This window comes from Pleurodeles waltl, chromosome 4_1 (genome assembly GCF_031143425.1).
Source record: "Pleurodeles waltl isolate 20211129_DDA chromosome 4_1, aPleWal1.hap1.20221129, whole genome shotgun sequence".
NCBI classification, from domain to species: Eukaryota; Metazoa; Chordata; class Amphibia; order Caudata; family Salamandridae; genus Pleurodeles; species Pleurodeles waltl.
This window is the reverse complement of record NC_090442.1, coordinates 911,382,973-911,406,436: the sequence shown is the minus strand read 5'-3', so window position 1 is coordinate 911,406,436 and position 23,464 is coordinate 911,382,973. Positions and strand designations below refer to the sequence as shown.

At 45.7% G+C, this 23,464-nt stretch overlaps 1 protein-coding gene across 2 annotated transcripts in view; it reads right to left on the bottom strand.

Moving 5' to 3' along the window:
• The window catches only part of TMEM60 (transmembrane protein 60), a 94,378-nt gene that overhangs the window by 55,319 nt on the left and 15,595 nt on the right, over positions 1-23,464 (bottom strand). For both annotated transcript variants that reach the window (XM_069229671.1, XM_069229670.1), the window contains exon 2: positions 11,982-12,074. The gene's annotated coding sequence lies outside the window, so the exon portion shown is untranslated. The remainder of the gene's footprint in view (positions 1-11,981; positions 12,075-23,464) is intronic.

Below are 23,464 nucleotides of genomic sequence, written 5' to 3'. Positions count from 1 at the left end.
GACCTTGGGCTTGGATTGCTGGATAATAGCAGCTGGAGCTCCACACCATTTGAAGTCATCTATTAGTACTACAAAGTCCTTGTCGCTGGTATTCGAGGTAATAAAGGGTCTCTGCTTGACTGAGCTAGATAGGACTTGCTCCTTGATTCAAAATAAATTCCCAAAGTCCACCAAAATCGTTTTTGGATACTTAGCACTGGGTGCATGAGTAATAGTTATGGAGGTCCCATCATCAGGTAACTCAACTGGCAGAACATGTTTAAAAATAAGATCCAATATGACGGACGTGACTGATCTGTCTGTCTCACATTCTTCCGGAATGCCTACAAATCTCAAATTCGACCGCTGTGACCTGTTCTCCATCATCTAGTTTCAACTGCAGCTCCTCAAGTTCTGCCTGCATTTTGAAGTTTATCCCTTCCTGATCATTGCTTAAATCTTCCAGGGAGGAAACACTGCTCCACCTGGGTCAGCCAAGAAGAAAGTTGCAGGATACTTGTATTGATCTAGTCCAGCTGCTTGTTAGTTCTTCTGTTTGCGACAGTTTCATCTCCCGTAATTCACTTAGAATCTGGTTAAGTGTGCCCTGTAGTGGGGAGGCCTGAAGCAGAGATGGCACCTCCACTGCACAGGGATCCATATTTTGAATGGCTTTGCCACCTTTGTTGGTCCGAGTCTCTAGGCCAGCTAGAACCAATTCTAGGCTGTTAATCTGCCTACTGCTTTTTCCTTGAACGTGATCCCCGCCTTTGGGCCATTTCTGGCCTTCCTTGAACCTGGCTGTAATGAACAGGGAATAACATTCTTAATCAATATCTCTTTATTACTGAGTGATGAACCAAGCAGAGAAGTAAGCAAACTTGATGTCTGCGGAGCTATTGTTAATTGGCTGGGGTCCATTTCTTCTGGGATAACTGCAGGACCACTTGGGAAGCTCATTAGAGATGGTGAAAGCTGGCTTGATACATCCAGTGGGGAAAACTGAGCTCCAGCTTGTAGGCAGGGCGAGGCATTGGATTAATGCCTAGTTATTGCTGAGCCTTGTTGACTTTGACGGGAAGGAGGTGCTGGGCTTTTTCACTGGAAAAATCACAAGCCGCATCTGTGCTACACAGACTGCTTCTGCAACCCCCCCCGGTTACCGCCCACATGAGGAAAGACCTAAAGAACCGCCTCCGGAAGCTTCAACTTTCTATCCTCCTCTCCTGGTGCTGCAGTTCCCCTTTTGTCACCTTAAGGCTCTTCTGCTCTACAGCGCTTTCTCCTCGCTGCTCCAGTCAACTGGTCCCTTTAAAGAAGATTGCACATTCTGTTTTCCGCACCTTTCTTCTTTTCAACCCCCTTATTAAGCAGCCTCCTGAAAACTTTAAACCTCTAAGGCAGTGGTCTCCAAACTTTTTAATGCTGCGCACCCCCCTCCCAGTTGAAAAATAAAAAACATTGGGGCCTCCTTCAGAATATTTCACAATTATTTCATAAAGATGGCAATGTTTAAATATGTCTAGACCTATTTAAACATTGCAGTTAAGTACTGTTACCTTTGTAAAAATGCAATAACATGCTTCTGCTTTAAAATAAGGCCTGTTACTGTATAATGCTTCTTTTGGCCAGTGTCTGGCGCCCCAACCGGGATCACTTGAGGCCCCCCAGTTTGAAGACCTCTGCTCCAGGGATTGGTGAATGAAGTGGCAATGTCTTATCTTAATGCATAGGACCTATGTCCTTCGAATATTGAGAGAGAGGATATAAATAGAGCAAACAGCCCTAAAGAGCTGGAAGACTCAATGCACGCAGTATTACATTCTTTCAGCGGGGCTCTTCTATGCCACGCTCGTCACTCACTCTCACCAGGTTGAGGTTGCAAAAAAACAGCTTAATAAGCTGTCAGTCATATCGCTTTTAAGTTTCCTGAGATAGGAAACGATGTATCAGGTTAGCCAATCCAGCCTGTATCATATAGCTCAAACTATCACCAGAGCTGCTTCTGTTAAATGTGCTTGTATTTCTTAATTTTATTACCCTTAAGGTCAAGATGGTGGAGGTTTTTTTTTTTTTTTTTGGGGGGGGGGGGACAATTTTACTGACCGTCAAGTTAAGTTGAAGCGTTCGTTTGACAAGGTGCTGCTACCTCGCGAGTGCAAATTCCATAAGTGGAATCTGCATCTGCGCTTGCCTCGGTTGCGCCAAGGGCAAAACCATAGCAGGCATCCGTGCTTGTCAAAGGGCAGCTGTGCGCAGACTTCCCAATGCACAGCCTGCTATCTTCTACCCAGAAGCAGAATCAGACCTGAAGCATGAAGGGAGCTCCACAGGCCTTGCAAAATCCAGCTAGCTCCTGGAGTGGGAGTGGTTCATAGATCAATCGGGGTTCTTACCAGAGAGAACTATTATGTCTAATACTCATTTTTTGGTACAAGCTATTGATTTTTACCTCCATAATAAGACCAAAGCAACTATCATCATAATAGACGCCAAGAAAGCCTTCGATTTAGTACAATGGGTACTTATTTTTGCAATTCTGAATGGGGTTGGCTTTCCCCAAAGACAGTGTAACCGTTAGGCAATCTCTATGGTAGAGCACAAGCTAAGGTTTTAGTCAATGCACATACAGCAGGAACACTTAATTAACCGGGGGACTAGTCAGGGCTGCCAAGTGTCTCTGGTGCTGTTTGCACTATGTATTGAGCCTCTGGCTGCAGCTCTCTGGCAAGACCCTTCAATAAAAGGCACCTCTCCAGAATGTGCCACAGCTGAAGTTATTTGCTGATGTCTTGATATTATATCTGGAAGCCGATGGGCAAAATATTTCTAGAACCTTTGCAAAGATTAACGTTTTCTCAGACTAAGGGTCTATAGAATCAACCATGCGAAATGGGGCACTCTGTTCCTCAACTCCTCAGGCCTAATACTTCCAATCAAGATGCAGCCTCAATTTCAAGCTTCAAGTCCTATCAGATATTTGAGCATCTTTTTATCGCATGAGTTTTTAGACTTATATCAACCTAACTATCTGCCGACCCTATTTAAAGCCTGTAATCTACTATGTTAATGGCAGCCTTAACTCTTACTATTGTTGGCTGCACCGCCAGATGATGATGATCCTTCCACTTTTTCTGTTTTTCTGTTTATTTTCTATAATGTAATGATTAAGGTACCCCAGGATTTTTTTTACTGACCCAGCGCAGATGCCGCAACACTTTATTTGGCTCGGGAAAAAGCCCCGGACCCAGATCGAAACCTTGTGTTTAAATGTAGAGGTTGGTGGATTAGTGCTTCCTCAATTTAAAAAATATTATCAGGCCACCTTTTTAGATTGGTGTGTTACAGCAGCAGTCTTACAGAATCGGTCTACTAACTTATCTTGAGGAAATGCTCATTGACAAAGAAGTGAAGCTCTCCCAGTTACTTAAAATCCCTAAGCTTCCGAAAGGTTTCAAATTTCCCTTTGATGTATTTGACAAGATGTACCCAACTGAAAGAGGAGTTTCTCTTCCCCCCGTTTCATCCCAATATTTTATGAAAGATTGCTATAAATTAGGTACTCAAGTAAAAAAGGAGGATATTCATGACTGGGGGAAAATTGGGATATCTCGGTTCAAAGATTTACTTACGGCTGGAACCGTGAAGTTATGGAATCAAATCAAATTGGGCAATCCAGAAACTCTAGATGCGCTCTTCCTTTCATACCTGCAGTTTAAAAGCGTTCTCCAAAACTTTTTGATTCCAAGCAACACACTAGCTTCTTCCTTTAACCAAGCCTACTCCTGCACAGCACTTGTAAGAGAAGGCAAATAGTACCAAATATTGATACACCTTATTAAATTGGTTCCAGCTGCCCCAGATAAGCTCGAGCTTTCCACTGGCTGTCGGACTGACTTAGCTACCTGGAGCCAGTATAACCACTGGGCCTATAAAGCTATTAAAGGAACCCATCATAAAAGAATGGCATTTTTTCCTAAATGGATGCTATATTACAAACAATCTCGGCTCCACAAAATGCTCACTTCCGCATCCGATCTACGCTTTAGGTGAAGGATTACAAAAGGGGACCGGCTTCACATATGCTATACCTGCCCTTTTTGTACAACTTTTGGAGCAATGTCCTTCAGTGGATTGGAGATAAGCTTCAGGGTTCAATCGTACCTGATCCTTTGGGAGTGATTTTTGGGATGTGTAACCCACTAAATCTTTCTGGGTACAAAAATCAATATTTTTATAGCTCGCACACATCGAAAATTTTAAAGAGACAGCTGAGGGCTGTGTTCAGAGCATTAGCCAGCTCCTTGTATTAGACTATAGATATGCTTTGTGAATGACATACAGCTGTCTGCTGTGTAAGAATCAATAAGCGCCGCCAGGAGGTGTAGAGTGTGTAGGAAAGGCCCATCTTTCTGGTATGGTTACTCCCGCCCCCTTCTTTTCCTTTTTCCACAATCTCAATGTGTTTAGACTGTTTTCACTGGGATCTTGCTAATCAGGACACAAGTGCTCGTGCTTTCTCCTCTAAATGTAGTTGTCTTGGTACTTCTTACACCCCACAATTGCCATACTGCTGTACTCCTATTAGTCCTTGGTAGATGGTACTTATGTACCCAGGGCATTGGTACACCAGGAGTCCATCACGGGCTGCAGCATTTATTATGCCACCCATGGGAGCCCGTGCAAACTATATCTGCAGGCCTACCATTTGCAGCCTGCGTGAAAAGGGGCATGCACACTACAACAGGTCACTGCAAGTCCTACAACAGGTCACTGCAAGTCACCCTTATGGTAGGCCCTGTGAGCTCAAAGGGCACGGTGCAAGTACCCATGTGTGTTGGCACCCCTGCATGAGCAGAGGTACCCCTACAAACTCCAGTTCCAATTCCCTGGACTTCGTAAGTGCAGGGGAAGCCATTTTAGCTGTACTGGCCACCGGTCACTACCTATGCTCCAGCTACACAACTAACTCCGAACCTGGGCATGTTTGGTGTCAAATATGTCAGAATCATATCCTAATACTGATTCCATGAACTCTGGTTGTTCCTTACTACCAGTCTTCTAGGGTCTGCAGGTAGCCCGTGCTGCTGCAGCCCCCAAGACTCGATTTTGACCTCTTGCTGCTTGACCAACTTGAGCAGGGGACAGCAGAACAAAGGACTTCCTGTAGAAGAAAAGTGCAACCTCCTCTCCTTTGGATATAGGCGTTACTGGGCTGGGGAGGGGTAGCCTCCCCACACCAATGGGCTACTTTGAAGGGCACATTTGGTGCCCTCCTTGCCTAACCAAGTTTGCACCAATACAGGGACCACTGATCCCTGCTCTGCCACGAAACACACAAAGGAAAGGGGAATGTCCACTCCCCTGTCCAGCTCCACCCTTTGGTGGTGCCCAGAGCTCCTCTAGGTGGCCACTTGGTTCTGCCATCTTGATACCAAGATGGGCAGAGGCCTCTGGGAGCATCTGACTGGGTAGGCCAGGAAGTTGCCGTCAGAGACCCCCTCTTGATAGGTGGTCACTCCAGAGAGTGACCAAACCCCCTTTTTAGGTTATTTAGGGACTTGCTTAAGGGTGGGTCCCCAGATTTGTTGGCAAGACTCCACCAGGACCTCTCTGCAAAGATATCTTCTGCTCCTGGCCTCTGGAAACAGCTGCTGGCCAACACAGGAACCGAACAAGATTGCAACGCCCGAGAAGACTCTCCTTGCAACATTGTTTCCGCGGTTCCTGTCAGCAAACTGCAACATTTCCACGGCTCTTCATCCTCTCGGGTTGATAGGACTTCAGCTGCACCAAAAAAGCAAGAAGGAATCTCCCTAGGAGTGAAGGAGTCACTCCCAGGCATCAGCAGGCACCTAAGGCAACGATGTCTGGCTGGTGGGATCTTCTGTCCTCCGGATCTGCGAAGGTTCTCCAACACAGGTGGTGGTTCTGAGGAATCTTCTCGGTCCTCTCTGCCTTCTGTACAACATTAACACGGTAAGCCATTGCCTCTGCCAATGGGACAGAATCCCTGTGCACCGCAACTGTTGCACTAACCAAGGCTTGTTGGCTCCTGCTCCTGGGGATCTTCAGTTCTCCAAGTAGCCCCGGCCCCCAGCACTCTACCTCTGCAAGGACAATCTCCTCTCTGCTGCTCCAGCGACGTGGAACTCCTTTTAAGGTGTGCTGGCTGGGCCTCACTGTGCCTGCTTGCAGTGAGTTTTGTTGTGAGGGCTCTAAATGCTTCTGCTGGCTCTCCTGTCTTCTGAGTGTCTGCCCGGACTCCCCTTCAAGGGTCAAGACTCCAGGATCTTGCTGGTCCTCCGCAGCTCTGCAAAACTTCCAACAGCTCCTCTTGCTTTGGCTTGTGCTTGCTGGTGGCCACCTAGACCACGGACCCATCTGTATTCCGATGACCACTGAGGGACAGCTTGTAGGCAACTTCAGGGACTCCTCTGCAGCTCCTGGATCCCGCAACTGGACTCCATCCATCACCGTCGACCTGGATCTTCAGCTACCTTCATTTTTGCAACACTGTGTGGTTCCTTTCATGTGTGATAGGTTACTGTGTGATTACTGTGGTATTGCAAGTGCTTCTCATGCCGTCTAGATGAGTCATGGCTGCTCACCACAGCTACGAGAGCAATGCATGTCTAGACACTGTAACACTATCTAATTGGGGTTTGCCTGAACCCAGTATATGGTGTACACCACACACTGGGCCAGTTTCCTACAGAGATGTAGAGGTGAGGTAGAGGGGGGAGGGGTAGAGAGAGAGGGAGGGGCAGAGAGAGGTGGAGGGGTAGAAAGAGAGGGGAAGGGGTAGAGAGAGGGAAGAGTAGAAGGGTAGAGAGGGGGATAGGGAGAGATGTAGAAATTAGAGGTAGAGAGGTATAGGTAGAGGTGTAGAAAGGTAGAGGTGTAGAGTTAGAGAGGTGGAGGTAGGCAGAGAAAGGGAGAGGTAAAGAGACGAGAGGGTAGAGAGAGGGGGTAGAGGAGAAGGGAGAGCAGTAGAGGTAGAGAGAGGGGTAGAGGCAGAGGTGTAGAGAGAGAGAGATACCTTGTCAGTGGTGGTGTTTTATACACAGAGCTATTTTGCCGGCTCAAAGTTTCATGGATACTTTGAGGTCACTGGGTTCGGTAACACCCAAGCGTGGTCGACTTTCGAGGCTTTAAGAATCCAAAACGCCAGGTTTCTTGGGCTGTAAGTGCACAAAAATAAACATGGGACTAAAACCTCAGGATACTTTAGGATGTCAGCAAACGTGACAACATGGGATGGATACATATGAAACTTTACTCATGCAGAATATTACCTCATAAGAGTTCACCAGCCCAGAACTACTATTTCCCAAAAGAATCACTTCTCCAGACGAAGGTAGGGTCGGAAATATCCTTTCTGGGAGAACGTTAGTCGAGAACGATTTTAAGTATTTTATAATTTTTCGGCATTTTGACTGCACTTGGTTTTGTGATAATCTGAATCATCCCGGGGGGGAGAAGGGGGCGGTTAATATAAATACCAAAATACCAGCATGGGCGAGATTTTTTAACAGAGACGTCCGCTAGTTAAGCGAGGCTCGAGCTTTCCTCATGGCTGGCAATAGAGCACACATGCGACCCCAGCACCCTTCCCTCAGTAGTCATCCACCACTCCCCCAGGCCCAGCCTGTCTTTCGTTATAAGAGCACTGCCTGTTGTGAGACGATTCAACTGATCACATCAATTTTGCAAAGAAGGCTGTTAGCCTTATAACATTTCCATGGAAGGAGGCTCTCTGCGGTCCTAGGGCGCCAGCCCATGTGGAAATTATTCCAGCACAGAGAACATCCGTCCGGTGGGACCACCTTTCGAAATCTATGTTGTGTCCCGTACACAAAGAGTCATTCTTATGAGTGAATCTTTAAAGATACTGAAATACGAAGTGCTGTTTCACATCTTCAGCGCCCAGCCGTAGGGTGTTAAAATAATTAACGACATCTTAGACATGTGCGTTGAATAACCCAGCGTGAGATAAAGCATCTCCCCAGAACCCTAGTCTGCCTTGCGCGTGCAGCTAGTGGAGTCTCAACATTGTATGAGATAGTCACTGAAGGAACAATGTACTTTGTAAAGGAGGTGGGGCTTAGGTCCAACAGAGATAGTCAGTCCTCGTAACTTTCCACACTACCTATTTGATGCGAGTCGAAATCTTTGTAACGTTGTTTTTGTTGTGAGAAGGTAGAACACATAATTTAGAAAGTTTCACCTCAAAGTTCTGGTTTTATCTAGGCGCTGTAATGTGAATGCCAAGGACATGGCTGCTCAATCATTTTCAGCATGGCTTTTTTTTTTTTTAAATTAAACTGCAGGTTTCAGACTACTTGATACTAAGCAATTCATCTTCCAACAAGAGGTAAAAGGTAGTGTCAGTCGCTTGATGGGGAGGGGACTCGAGCATTAGTACGTCAGTCGAGAAACCAAGAAAACAAGCAGTGCTGTGGGAGGGGTGAGGGAGATGGCAAGGCGAGAGTAAGTGACATGCGAAGCTGTGAAGCCATCTGGTAACTATGCGTTGCGATGGCCAACCAGGAGTAACTGTGGATGTGTTGGGAAGGACAACGAAAAAGAACAATTAGTGAAATCGTCTGGGCATGAACCAAGCACCCAAAAGCGGGAGAATCAGAACCAATGCACACAAAAAAAAAAAAAAAAAAAAAAAAAAAAAAAAACAGCATTTCTGAATGGCACAACATATAACGAATGGCAAGTGTGGGCAAAGTTAAAAGCCCATAGATTGAATACATGTCTTGCAGACAGTGCTGCATAGGACTGACCTAAAAAGGAAGCCTTGGTACAGAGCACCACCTTGTCAGGATAGATGGAAAGGAAGGGTGGCTTCGAAGAAAGGGCCTGCAGCTCACTCACCCTGGGGGCAGACGTGATGGCCACAAAGAAGGCTGTTTTTAGAGGGAGAAGTCTGAGCGGACAGTTATGAAGTGGCTCAAAAGGAGCCCATATTACAAAAGTAAGAACTTGGGGTGTGCACCATGCTACAAATTTGTTCCATCGGCAGGTATATACCGTTTTGGTGGGGCGGGACACCTGGCTGCCACAATAATGGTACAGTCTTCGGGCAGAAGGTCAAAAGCTGTCAACTGCTGCCGCTCAAACTCCACGCAAGAAGGAGAAGACTAAACAGGTTCAGGTGGAGAATTGTCCGCTGCAACAGAAGATCCTACTGTAGAGCCAGTCAGATCAGAGGATTTGTGGCCATGCGCAATAGCTCGGGATACCAGTCTCTTTGTGTAAAGTCCAGATTCACAAGGATTTCTTGGGTCCGATCGGTCTTGATCTTCTTGAGAACTCTGGGCAGAAAGGAGTACAGTGGGCCTTTGTGTCACTCGAGATGAAAAGCATAGCTGAGCAAGTGCTGCCTTGGCAACTCCAACATGCAAAACAGCTAACATCGCGCCTTCTCTGCATAGGCGAACAGATCTAACCAAGGCTCTCCCCACTGCAGAAAGCGACCTTGCGCCACCTCTGGATGGAGACGCCATTTGTGATCGACCAGGTGTTGATGGCTGGGTTTGTCTGCTCTGCATTTAGAGAGCCCGTTAGGTGTCAAACTACCAGGGAAATGCCCTGATGTTCCAGAGACAGAAGGGATGCTTTCAATGCTAGCCCGATCGCCCTGAGCTCTAAAAGACTGATATAGAGCCTGGACTCTGTCGGGGACCAGACGCCTCTGAAACATTGGTATCAAAGCCTGAATATCCTGGACTTGCCGCTTGGGGGAAAGGCCTGAAACTGCAGTGTGTCCAGAACAGCTTCATTGAAGGGTAGCGTCTGAGAGGGAGTCGGGTGTGACTTCGGCACGTTTACATTGAACCCAAGTGAATGCAGGAGGTCCGCAGGAGTCTGGAGGTGGCGGGGATGATCGTATGGGACGAGCCCGCCTTCAACAGCCAGTTGTCGAGGTAGGGGAAGACTTAAACCCCAGACCTGTGCAGATGAGCTGCGACCACTGACGATCACTTTAGTGAACACCCAAGGGGCGGTAGTAAGGCCAAAGGAGAGCACAGTAAATTGAAAATACTTGTGGCCTATCATGAACCGCAAGTAACGTCTGTGGGCAGGCAGGATGGGAATTTGGAAAAAGGTATCCTTCAAGTCCAACGCTACCATCCAGTCTCCCGGGTCCAGGGCAGATAAGACCTGAGCCAGAGTGAGCATTTTGAACTTCTCCTTCCTGAGGAAGAGATTGAGGGACCGGAGGTCTAGGATAGGGTGGAGGCCATTGTCCTTTTTGGGCACCAGAAAGGAACAGGAATAACAACCACAAACTACTTCTAGCACAGGGACCCTCTCTATGGCTTCCTTGGCCAAGGGAGCTGTAACCTCCTCACGGAGAAGTGCCAAGTGATCATCTGTCACCTAATCGTAGGACGGTGCCATGGATGGGGAGGTAGTATTGAAGAGGAGGGAGTAGCCCCTTCTGAGTATTTACAAAACCCACCTGTCTAATGTGATGGACTGCCAGTGGGGCAGGTGATGGTGAATTTTGCCTCTGAATGGACCCTGATGGGGAAGAGTCAGACTAGGAAGGTCTGGAAGTTGCAGCAGGAGGGGTGGTGGACTGGGCAGACTGCTGGCCCCCAGAACCACAAGGACATTGGATCCCACGTCTTTAGCCATGCAGAAGCTGGCCAGCATGTGCGGCACAGTGGCTGGAGGCAAAAAAAATTGGTTGAGTGCCCCTTCCGAAGCCACGAATGGGGCAAAAAGCAGACTGAGGGGGGAGAGGGCAGCTACGAGGCCCAAAGACCTGTTCACAGGCGGAGTCTGCTTTGTCTCCGAAGAGATGGGGACTGGTAAAGGGCATGTCTATAAATGTGAATTGGACATCCTCTGAAAAGCCAGACATCCTCAACCAAGCGTGGCGCCTCAAGGCCTCAGTCGGTGCAACTGATCTACTTAGTGAGACAGTGATATCCAGTCCGCATCGTATTGTGAACTTTTCTGCGTCTCTCCCATCAGCAGCAACTTGGGGGAGAATAGCCCAGGTCTCCCCCGGGACCTGTGGCAGCACCTGCGCAACCGTGTCCCATAAAGTATGGGTGTAACTGCCACAAAGGCATGCGGTGCTCACGGACCACAGTGCTAGGCTGGAGGAAGACAACATCCTCTTCCCAAGCTGATCCAGCCTCTTGTATTCCAAGGGTGCGGAAGGGAACATACCTGGGGATGTAGAGGCTTGTGCTTCCCCAATCAACCCAAGAATTTCTGGTAGGATGAGGAAGAATTAGGGCTCTGCAACTGTTCTCAGGACCTTCCTCTTGACCAGGAGCAACGCAGAGCCTAGTGCCAGGCCACGGCAGAAGTAGTAAGTAGCTCTCTTTAAGCTTTCGGATTCATGGCCGAGCACTGGGAGCACGACTTCAGGTCATGGTCGCATTCCAAACACCACAAACACACCAGATGCAGATCCGTCACAGACATCATCCGGTGACTAGAGTCACAGGGCTTGGACCTGGTCATCCGTGATGACATCTTGACATACCAGAAGGGTGAAAAAATGTTTTATAAAAAGGTTCGACAAAAGTCGAAAAGTCCAGTCAAAAAGTGACTGTTGGGAGTAGCTCTTCTTTGGATCTGCGTGAGGCTGGCATGGAAAGAAAAGAACCAGGGTGGTGCCTACATAGGTCCAGCGACGACATTCTGGTGCACACAACGCCATCGGTGGACATGGAGCTGAACGATGCCACCTAACGGCGTGCAGGGGTACTGCTTGAGAAAAAAAATCTCACGATCCAAGACTGACTCCTGCGGGAAATTCTAAGGTAAGGAATCTGCAACTAGAAGTCTCTAACAGATATAGTTTACATTTCCTTCCCGTCCTGCTTTGCATTAACTTAGGCAGTGTTCTGCCTATCTGAAAATATAAGCAACCGGCTGTAAATACAAGTAAATATGGGTGATCGGCACTCAATTTTTTAATAAACAGGCAATTCTTCTAGTAGTCCTCCGTGTTCACTCACCTCATATTTTAGACTGACAGACAATTCTTTTTTCTCTCTGTGACGTGCCCTCCATCACCTGCGCTTGATCCTCCTCTCAGAATATGGTCACAACTGGGTACAAAAATGAAAAACTAAATTATTATTATTATGGGCTTACTGGGAAAGCTAGCCCAGCAACCTTCCTGTTGCTTCCCACCCGCTTTCAAAGAAGATGCACTTTAAACCTTTACGGTTTCAAATAAATCACTGAGTCGCCTCACTCAGTTTCTAAAGTTGCATTAGCTCACATATACTCAAATAAATTACATTTAAAACAAAAAGGGGGTGGGAGCACACTGCCTCGCACCCAGGACTCAGTTTGCCCCAGTCCATTATGCTAAATACAGTGCATGATAACACTCACTCCAGTGACAGTCTTTAGATTTTCTCCCTTGTTGGTGCAGCCTGTGCTGTGTGCTTACAGGTGGAAGCACACTTTGTTGTGTTGCTCTCTAATGAAAGACAAGTATCCTGAAACACGTATCTAGAGATACACAGCACTGGCTGCACTAACAAGGGTGAAAAACTAAAGACTGTCACTGAAGTAAGAGTTATCATGCACTGCAATTGCCATAATGCATTGGGGTGAACTGAATGCTGGGCTGTGAGGCAATGTGCTCCCACCGTCTTTGTTTGAAAAGGCTCCTTTGAGCTAAATAACTGACCAGGTCTGCCTGATGCACCTGAGCCCAATGAGTGGCCTCAGTATTTCCAACACCCCCACAACGATGCGTTGTGCTCTACTAAAAACAACAACTATCCTGAAGCATATCTAGAGGTACACAGCACTGGGCTGCATCAGCAAGGGTGAAAAACGTAAAACTGTCACTGAAGTGTTACATGCATTACATTTAGCATAATGCATTGGGGCAAACTGAGTGCTGAGATGTGAGGCAGTGTACTTCCAACCTCTTTTTGCATAAAATGTGTACTTCATTATGATGAATGGAATTGCTAAAGATAGTAAAAAGGTGTGCTTTAAAATAACTGTGAGAGTGTCTATTAGTATAATCTAAAATAATAGATATGCAATTGCCAAGCATCATAACTGCCAATAAATAGTAAAATATCAATTGGTTTGCAAATAATACAGGCCACATTTTTTTTTCAGAAAGCAAAATAAATCTGTTCAGAGGCTGCAACTGTCATTAATCCACTGTGGCTCTGGGATAGAAGTTTGGGTTGACCGGCTTTCCTGCCTACATGGTAGCTGTCTTGCTATTCTAAATGTCCTTCCACACTTAAGCAGTCGCCATATATCTTTTGCATGACTTATGTCACATTAGGATGTCTAATGCCTTCAATAAACAGCACGTGCTGCGTCTGGCCATCAACTGCCGTTTTACTTTATTTTTGCATTCAGTAAGAAATGTGTCATTTCTAATAAAGTAAACTGCAAAAGAAAAAGCAATTAGTTTCCCTTCAGAAGGTGAGTTTAGAGGCAGTATTCCAACCTTTTTGGTCTGGCCTTTGAGACAAGTTTAGTAGTTTTCTCCTGACTACTGTTTTAAAAAAAATATTCATACATAATGTTGCCAGAGAGGATCTTTTGGTCAGTTGGCTTCATTTACTGGTCTTTTTTGTTATCATTCGCATTTTGCCTCTTCCTACTATTGTGTGTATCAAGGGCAGTGGGTCAGCAGACTTTATCTATTTGCTCTCTTCACTTTGAGTGACGGCACAAAGCATGTACAAGTTGTCCACATCAGCCTAAAAATAGTTACCCTCTCTTCAGTGTCAAAGCTGGTTCAAAATGTGATTTGTATTTATTTCTATACCTAAATAACTACTATATACTTCACATACCATTGTGATTTATTTTCTGTCTTATGTTTTTTTTTAGGTTGAAGCCCACCAGACATCCCAACTGTTGGTTGTAAAGACATTCCGAAAAGCAGGCCGTTCAGCTTGTTTGTGTCCAAAGGCTCATTAACTGCTTATGTAGTCAGAGAATGAAATAAGCATTGGCAAATATGGGTCTCATACATGCAAGAGATATTGGCTTTCCCAATGTGTTTTAGTCTTGTTGTACACCAGCGTAGCTGTGGTTCAGCATGACTACATGTTAGTGGCGGAGAGGAGTTGCGCGGAGTGCTGTAGAATGAAATGAGGAAGAATGAGTAAAGTGTATTGGAGTGGCATAAAGTGGAGTTGCCTAGAGGGGCAGACAGCAGAGCGGCGTAGAGCGGATTGGTGAAGAGTGCATCAGTGTAGAGAGCAGCAGAGTATAGTGGCGTACAGTTCAATGGTTTTTAGCACAGCAGCATAGAAATCAGTGGATTACAATGCAGCATCATAGAATGCAGTGGTGCAGTAGTAGAGTGCAGTGGTGCAGAGTGCAGTAGCACAGAGTGGTGTAAAGTGGAGAGGCGCAGAGTAGAGTTGAGTAGCACAGAATGGAGTATGCATGGTGTTGTAGCACACTGCCATAACAGACAACATATTTTCAATTGAGCAAGTCAGGCGAAGAAGGTGGCGGATGCCAAAGAGTGCTTGCACATCTGCAAAGTGTATGTCAATAGTGAAATCCGAGGGAAGTCATAAAATTTAAAAAATATGGTGTTTGGTGCCAGGCTAGCCCTAACACAGGTGTCGGAGGGCCACACACTGAAGATTCAATTGAAATGACAATTACATTTTGCACAGACACACTGTTTTACTTACAGAACTATAAAAGACACAAACAATAATGTATAGAAATGGCATCAGCTAGTATACTGATTTGTTTTGATCATATTCAAGTATTTGTTTCCAACACAAAGTTACTTCAGAAGTAACAAAAATGTGCTTTGTATGTGATGTCCTAAGTCTGATATGATCTGAAATATTTGCACAGTTCATTTAAATGTTGTGTGCTAGAAAGAAAAAAAAAAATCTCTTTCCTGCCCTCTCACTCCAATGTAGCAAGACTATCACATAAATCCTCTCAATTTGAAGTCATAGAAAGAAAAGTAAACACCACGCTCACTTGGAAGACAGAGTCTGACATCTGACCTCTGTCTTTGAAAGCTCAGCAAATGCGATAAGACAGGAACGTGATTTTTCGGCCTGTTTACAGAAAAGAATACAAGGAGATGTGGTGTGACAAAGTTTAATCCTTGGGAGGGTCGAACTCACGTTGGACAACCTAAAACAAATAAAGTCAACAAATAAAACGCCAGATAATGTGAGTTACAAACCACAAAGTCAATGGTAAGCAACAGGCGAAATGTAGGCCCAAGGAAACTGTCTGAAGGTCTCCAAGGTGTCTTTAGCAAACCAGACAGCTGCACTATCGGGTAGGCCTCAACCTAACCTAACAAAAAAAGAAAAAAAACACACAAAAAAAAAAAAAAAAAATTGGGAGAGGGTGCGCTGTGCTCACACGGTGACGAAGTAGGCCTGGAGAAATCCCAGTCAGGCCCCAGACACCATTGGCAAAGGCAGAGGAATGTACCTTGGGGGCACACAGTCAAAGACATCCATTGTGTCCCGTGAGGCTCTTCATGGTAATCTTATAATGCACAGTCCTTAATTTTCTTTTTTGTTACTGGACACACAGGCAAAAAATTAGGTTTCCTCTGCTCCTAAGGACAGGGCAAGACTGCCATCTACAGTGCAATTATGAATACGAGCGTCTTCGTCTGAGAAGTGACTTCTAAAGTCATTATGGCAGAGTAATTTGTACTTTTGAAAATCAATGAGAAATTTACTGTGTTTAGTAACTCTCAATATTACAGATCACATTTAAACGGAGGCCTTCCTTCCCTATTCTTTATTGCAACAAATGATTAAAGGAGGCTACGCAGTCCACAAAAAAATATGTAAACAAATGTGTTTTAGAACTGGTCCTGGTAATATTAACATTAAAGATGTTTTAGAATATTGAAGTTCTTTTTACAGCTGGCCCTGTTAACATTAGCTTGATGTTCACTGTATAAGAGCATTCAGAGCATTTCAGGGAGTACAGAGATGCCAACTTTGGAAGAGAGAGACCCAGACTATTGCACCCAAATCCCAGCCCCTTTGCGACATAATCAAGAACCATGCTCTTCTTGGTATAGCACATTACCACTTGCTTGTAAATGTGTAATGTGTAACGGTGCCTAACGTAATCTAAAACCAACTACATAGAGCGCCGTCCTTTAACATGCCCCCATTATCTGTTTTCTATAATACATTTTGAAAGAGACTGCACTCTTTCTCCAATTTGCCTGTCCCGTTCACCTCAACAATTACACAGACCTCTCGTTTATGAAGCTCCTGATGCAACGATGATCCCACTGAAACTAGATATGCATATTTAATTGATAACCTTAATAAAAAAATGTAATATTTCAGAAGGGCTCTCACGTATATGACAGTTACATTTGGAGAAAAAAATGGTTAAAAATAGTAATTTTTGGTTAATATCCATAGTGAATAGTGAAGTGGGAGGGTTGAGTGATGACGATTGGATGGAAGCTAGGATGTCTATAACATTTCTGGCATATCCTTGCACCTACGTCTCATCCACTTTATTTACATAGAGCCTACTACCATCCATCACAGCTCTAGAAGATGGAGCGTGCCCAAGGTTCCCGGTGCCTGAAGTGTAAAATATCCTGGGGTACGTATATACATGTGGTTTGTGAGTGCCAAGTTATCTCAAAATATTGACAAAGAACAGTACATTGCCTATCGGAGGTGGCAGTAAGGAGGCTTAGATCCCACAATGTTTCTCTTGAGAATGATAAATTTAATAATATAAAAGTCACTCAAATAAAAATAACAAAGTACATACAAATAAGAAAGCAACATTAAGAATGTGAAAACTTTTGATATATCTGATTGCCCATCACACAAAATATTTCAATATTTGAGCATTTATCGTAAAATTTGTATTTTTTAGATATTATTTTGAGGACTAAACCATAGAAATTGCTTAGGCTGGGGTCCTTGGCTTCCAATAATGACTCATTGGGGGTCCCTGGATTCCAATAATGATTCAGTGGGGTGGCACAAGATCTGTTCGAGCTGCGACAGGGCCAGTTTTTTCAATACACAAGGGTGTCCCAACCAGTCTGTGAGATCTGACCAGACTTTCCTGCAGAGCCTGTGGAGTCCCAGACATTGCAACACCTGTTCAATCACAGCTCCAATAAAAGGTATATATCTTGTATTTAAAAGGCTTTTAAACAAGATTGATGGGCTCATCTGACAGGGCTCCGGGTCAGACGACCTACCAGAGCCCCTTTCCGAGGCCACTGGAAAAGGGCCTGTGCTCAAGTTAGGAAAGTCTCATGACAGTCAAACCCGTGGTGGTGGTTGGTCCGCCGCAATCCTGACAGTCCGACCTCCAGATTACAACCCTGGCGGTCCCCCTGCCACCATAAGGATCCTAGATCCCGACGTGTTAGCAGCAATTGAAGTCATGGTCAGCCACAGCAGTGCTGAGTTCAGCACCGCCGTGCTGATCACCACCTCACTTTCCGTTAGCCTTTTCATGGCTGGTACCCCGTCATTAAAAGGCTCACAGAAAGCCAGTGCTATGGCAGACAGTGCACATTCCAAGGGTGCTGGGGGCACTCTCTGTGCAACGGTATTGGCCTTAGCTCTCTGAGGAGCAGAGGCCAATGCTGCTGCACAGTTGCTACTGGGCTGACCGTTGGAAACCACCTGTTTCAGAGGTTTCTGCTGGTCAGCCTAGTGGAAATCTGGTAATGGGCCAGGGACTCTAACTCCGCATCAGCTCCTCCCCACAGGGCTGGCAGTCCAATTGACCACCAAACTCGTAATGAGGCCCCAAGTTTTAAAATGAAACAGACATTGTAATAAATGTACCTATATACATGTCATAGACACGACACAGCGGTAAGGACAGAGTATTTACCAACAAATAAGCTCTTGTTTAAAAGAACATAGGGCCAGATGTACGAAAGGATTTTACCCATTCTGTGTCTATGGGAAAAAGCTTTCGTACATATGGCCCATAGTGTATAAACAATGCGTGCCTGAGAGACATCCAGCTCATAGGCATAAATTATATTGTCCTGACAGCAGTGAAAAAGATTTTAAGGTTCTAATGAAGCCTGACAACAAGTCAACATGACTTTAAAAAATACATTCCCGGTGTACTCTGGAGATGGAGGTGCTAAAGGATGAATTAGGTCCTTGATTTTAAATGAATAAATCAAACCTTCGCCCCTGCTAAATCGACTACTTCTAGTTCTAACACTAAATCCATTTGTCCAATTGGTGTTTCTATTTTTATCACAGGCGCGGATTTCAATGGCCATCCTACACACACTTCTTTAAATACCCCAAATCACACATTCTGTCCCTTGAAGCACAAGGGTGGAGAGAGCTGAGCACTGCTGAAAACAGAGTTGAAGTAAAAAAGACACACTCTCGGCTCTCTAATGGTGTGTGGCTAAGTTATGGTCTTCCTACGCCTTAGCCACATTTGTTAGAACCACAACGGGGAGGCCTCAGTTTTGCTCTAGGTAATCTGTGCACTGCATAACAGAACTCAGAATCGACACATTTGTCCAGCTATTAAAATCAAATGAGAAAGCACAAGGTTCTTACCAACTTTTGTTCCCGATTTTTTGACCAGAGGAGTGTTGATTTATGATTTAGATTGCTTAGTGTGTGATGACCGAGGATTCTAGATTTTGTTCATTAAGCATGATAGCAAAGTGCTGAAATTATTAACTAGAAGTCAGGTTCGTGGACCGGTATCTACACAGCACCCGAGATCAAAAGGTATTTGCGCTGTTACTGCATCTCTGGGGACAATTCTGTATTACAGAAGGGGCAAAAGCAGCTTTTATGATTGTTTCGCAACGCATTGTGCATGGAAGGGAAAGTTAGCAGATATGCAGCACAAAGTGGGTGTATTCTCATTTGCCAGGAAATGTAGTGTTTATGCAAATAGGGAGAGTATTAAAGCACATGGATCAATATTATGGAGCCGGTATGAGAGCAAAAATAACCTAATAAAGTGCTGTCAAAGTGCTATGCAGGTGATGAAGCCACGCCAGCTACCATTTGAGTGGGTGTGCAAAGGGACCTGTGGACATTCCTCCATCTCCATAAAGGTTGGGTAGTCACATCATTCACATGCTCTGCGGGGAGATGGGGAAGGGCAATGGCCCAATTCCAAACAGAGATTCTGCCCAGAGACTGACATTGCAGCAGAGGCAGTGCTGTCGGTATTTCCACAAGTGATTTGCACTGAACCCTTCCAGGCCCTCAAGTGCAAAGAGGCGAGGCTCCTCAATGAAATTACTGGCAGTACGTGAATGTAGGATGTTGGCTCTGTATATACTATATCAAAGTGAGATATAGTGTGCACCGAGTCCAGGGGTTCCCCAGAGGCTTAACAGGGGCTTAAGTAGATAATACTAATGCTCTCTTTGTGGTATTGTGATCGAGCAGTTAGGCTTATCAGAGGGTAGTGCAAAGCATTTGTTGTACACACACAGACAATAGAAGAAGCACACACTCAATGACTTAACTCCAGACCAATGTTTTTTATGTATCAAAAATATATTTTCTTAATTTATTTTTAGAACCACAAGATTCAAGTTTGCAGGTAAGAACTTCAAAAGATTCGTATCTCACACAAATATCAACAGTACTTTGGAAGGGGGGTTGGGAGCACACTGCCTCACATCCCAGCACAATTCACCCCTTTGCATCCTGGTAAATGCAGTTCACAGTTACTGCTTACTTGAAAAAAATCTGTAGTTTTTCCCCAAAGTTGGTGCAGATATTGCTGTATCTTTCTAGACACATGTTTCCGGGTTTAATCCTTCATCAGTAGAGAGTAGAAAACAAAGAAAATTCATCGGGGATTGCTGGAAATGCTGCTAAAATCCTCCCAGGTCAAGTACCACTCCCAGGCACACAGCTGCATCTCCAAAGCTCGTCAGCTTACTGGCTCAAGGGAGCCTTTTAAACAGGAAGTTCATGTTCAAAAGGCTCTCTCGAGCCAGTGAGCTAACGAGCTCTGGAGACGCACCTGTGAGCCGGTGAGTGGTACTAAACCCGAGACGATATCGGCGGCATTTCCAGCAACCCCAGATATTTTTGTTGTTCTTTGGTCTCTACTGATGAAGGGCACTAACCCAGAAAAACGTGTCTAGAGATGAACAGTACTCTCTGCACTAAATTTAGTGAAATAGTACAGATTTTTTCAAGCAAGCGTTAATGGTTCAAACTGCATGTAACAGGGCGCAAGGGGCGAAGTCGACTGGAATGTAGGCAGTGTGCTCCCAATCGGACTTCAACAGTACTTTGTTTGAAATTATTGGCAATAATCGGTTTTAAAAATGGACATTTAGTACAATTTTCAGAACAGTCCCTGGGGGCGGGGAAGAAATGTTAGGTCGTTTCACAGGTAAGTAAGTACAACACTTACAGTTTTAGTCTCCGGGTTTCAGGAAGTCCACCGGTTGGGGTTCAAGTTAACCCAAACACCCACCACCAGCAACACTGGGCCGGTCGGGTGCAGAGGTCAAAGTTGAGCAAATTTAACGTGGGCTCCTATGGAGACAGGGGGTACTTGGAATCCGGTCTGCCTGCAGGTAATTACTCGCAACTATGAAGGCAGACCAGGGGGGGAATTAGAAGAGCACAGAAGGGGCCACAAGTAAGGACCAAACATACACCCTCAGTGGCACTTGGCAGCCGGGTGCAGGGTGCAAATAGGACGTCTGGTTTTGAATGCTGGTCTATGTGGAGACCCCGGGGTCACTCAGAGGCTGCAGACGAAGTCCGGGGGGGGGGGGGCTGTCTCAGGCACACCACCGGTGGGACAGGGAGGAGGGCTGCCTGATGGACGTTGAGGCACCAGGGGTCGGATTCTCCAAGGGCTGGGGGCTGCGGGTGAAGTGTGTTCCTAGGCATCGGATATCTTCCGTCTGGGGCTTTGCGGTCAAGGGGGTTCTTGGGATTCCCTCTGCAGGCAGTGCCTTGGAAAGGTCAACCCAAGGAGGGCACTTGTTCGCAATCGCCTGGGAGACCCTCTCTTGCTGGATGGACCACATGGGCATTGGGTGCACAGGGTTCAAGACTCACGCATCTAGAGTGAGGTGGGAGTCCTTGGTTGTGGATTTTCTTAGACAGAGCAGCTGTCCTCGGGAGTTCTTGGTCCTTTTGGGAGCGGGGCAGTCCTTTGCAGTTGGCAAAGGTTGCTGGTCCCACTGGACACGTCGCTGGTCTTTGAAGCAGGAGACAGGCCGTTAGGGCTGGGGCCAAAGCAGTTGTCGTCTTGCTTTTTCTCTGCTGGGGGTTTCAGCTAAGCAGTCCTTCTCTGGACACCAGGAATCTGGTGAGCTGGGTTCAGGAAAGCCCTTAAATACACGTTTTAGAGGAGTTACAGTGGTCAGAGGGCAGTAGCCAATAGTTACTATCCCTGGGGGTGGCTACACCCTCCTTCTGTCCACTCCTTCTGGGGAGGGGGGCACATTCCTGTCCCTATTGGTCCCTGTCCTTCAAACGAGATAGAGAATTCTGCAGGGAGGGGGGTCACTTCAGCTCTGGACACCTCAGGGGTGGCCCCAGCTGAGGTGGTCACTCATCCTTTTTTTTCTCTTAAGTTTCCCGCCGAACTGGCCACCAAAATTGGGGCTTTGTCCCGGGGTTGGGCATCTCCACTAGCTGGAGTGGCCTGCGGTACTGTAACACGAGACCGGAGCCTTTCAGGCTCACCGCCAAGTTTTTTCAGTTCCTGCAGGGGGGAGGTGTGAAGCACCTCCACCCACAGCAGGCTTTGTTTCTGGCCTCAGAGAGCACAAAGGCCCTCACCCCATGGGGTCAGAAACTTGTCTGCTAGTGGCAGGCTGGCACAGACCAGTTAGTCCTACACTAGAGGATTGGGTAAAATACAGGTGGCATCTATAAGATGCCTTTTGTGTGCATTTTTTATAAATCCCACACTGGCATCATTGGGGGCTTATTGTGCTGAGAAGTGTGATACCAAACTTCCCAATATTTAGTGAAACCATTATGGAACTGTGTGCCAAAGGTGTGCCAACTGTGGAAACAATGGTACATTTTTAGGGAAAGAACACTGGTTCTGGGGCCTAATTAGCAGGATCCCAGCACACACTCAGTCAAGTCAGCATCAATATCAGGCAAAGAGTGTGTGTGTTGTTTTGGGGAGGGGGGGTGAATGGGGACTGCAACATGTGCCAGTTTCCTACAGTGAACCACTGTTAATAGCTTTTCTAGTAAACTGATTCCGGCTCATACCATAACTCGCTTAGTTACTGCATTTATGATAGACAGTAGTTTAATATTCTTTTCTACAGATAAGTTTTACTGGTCTGTTATCGAAGGCCTATTCTGTACAATAGCAATACAGAGTGTGGATGTTGGGTAAGCTCACTGCCTATAATCGGTTATCTTTCTTGTCAATATCATTTTATGGTTTCTCATTTGATGACTTTCCTTCCTCTTCTTCTGGTTGTCCCTCACACCTGGAACATAGATTTATCACCATCCTTTTGGATGGATGACTAACATTTTAAGGCTGCTATCAGTTACCTACATCAAGTAACTACTTTCTTTTAGCACTCAGTGGGCGTCCATGTATTTTCTTGCTGCTTACCCCTCATATCCCGACCCCAGTGCTCAATGTCTCCACCACCAGCTCGTCTGAGGCTTCTGCTGCCCCCCTCCCACTATCCTGCTCATTTTTTTCACACCATTTCCTTTGCTCCTCCCAGCCCCCATACTGCTCCCGCCACACACCAGGGTTTCAATTGTACCCTCCCAGCCATGCTGGTCCCCATCACAATCTTATATATATTCTTTTTTGGGTGGCCTGGCAGCTCCAGTCTGACACTGTATGCACTTCCTTTATTTTTGTTAATATACTGCTCCAAAATCAGCATGTCATCTTGGAACGGTAAGCTTTTTTTTTTCTTCTTTTTTTAAAAGGTCAGGGCCTTATCTTGATACGTACGTATGTATGTGTGATAAATCAAACATGTTTATACGTCATCATAGTGGGTCATTTTTTTATTTTTATTTAAAGGCTTTTTTTTAGCATGCCGTTCAAACAAAACTGAAAACTTATTTTCTGTAGTCAACTACCTCTTATTTTGCCAGGTCTTCTTTTCTCACTCGGTACCCATCTCACTTTGAGCTCCACTCCTGTCTGCAACAATCTGCAGCACCCCAATCCAAAACAATCTGCCACAACTTGCTCCATTTTAATCTGCCCCACTCCAATCCAAAACAATCCACCCCATGCCAACCTGCCCTACTCCAATCCAAAGCAATCTGCTCCACTGCAATTCGTCCCACTCCAATCTACCCCAATCCAATTCACCTAACCTCCATCCAACCCACTCCAATCCACCACAATCTAACCACAACCAAAAACAATCAGCCGCTCTGATCTGCCTCACTCCAATCCAAACCAAACCATTCCACCCCATTTCACTCCAATCCAAAACAATCCATCCCACTCCGAACCAGCCCAATCC